Here is a 459-nt window from a genome sequence, read left to right as displayed (position 1 = left end):
ATACATATACCCACGCAATTTCTAATAAGGTTAATCTACTTGATCGTCAAAAAGAAATAATACTTCTAATAGCCAATAACACATTACATTATTGAAAGCTAATATACCATTAAACCATTCATTGATCGGTCCTTCTTGTGAACAGTCTTTGTTCATTCGACGCTTCTTGAAATCTAATCGACCAATCACAATCAGTTTCATGCAGTTCTGTTGTATCATTGGTGTTCATTTGGCCACGTGTAGCTTTAATCGACCAATCAGAATAAGCCTTTTTTCCAGTTCGTTTAATCTCGCTGGAAAGACGTAAGCTTAATCGACCAAGTGCAATTAGCCTCTATTCATTCCCGTAATCTCATTGGCTGGTCGTTTTTACATATAATACTGATCGATTTGTCATGAAGAACTTTCTATTGCATTATCATTATTATTCATCATTACTTCAGGAAAATTTGATGTTTC

The sequence above is a fragment of the Penaeus monodon genome, chromosome 20 (genome assembly GCF_015228065.2).
Source record: "Penaeus monodon isolate SGIC_2016 chromosome 20, NSTDA_Pmon_1, whole genome shotgun sequence".
NCBI lineage: Eukaryota > Metazoa > Arthropoda > Malacostraca > Decapoda > Penaeidae > Penaeus > Penaeus monodon.
Note: the sequence above shows the minus strand (reverse complement) of the source record.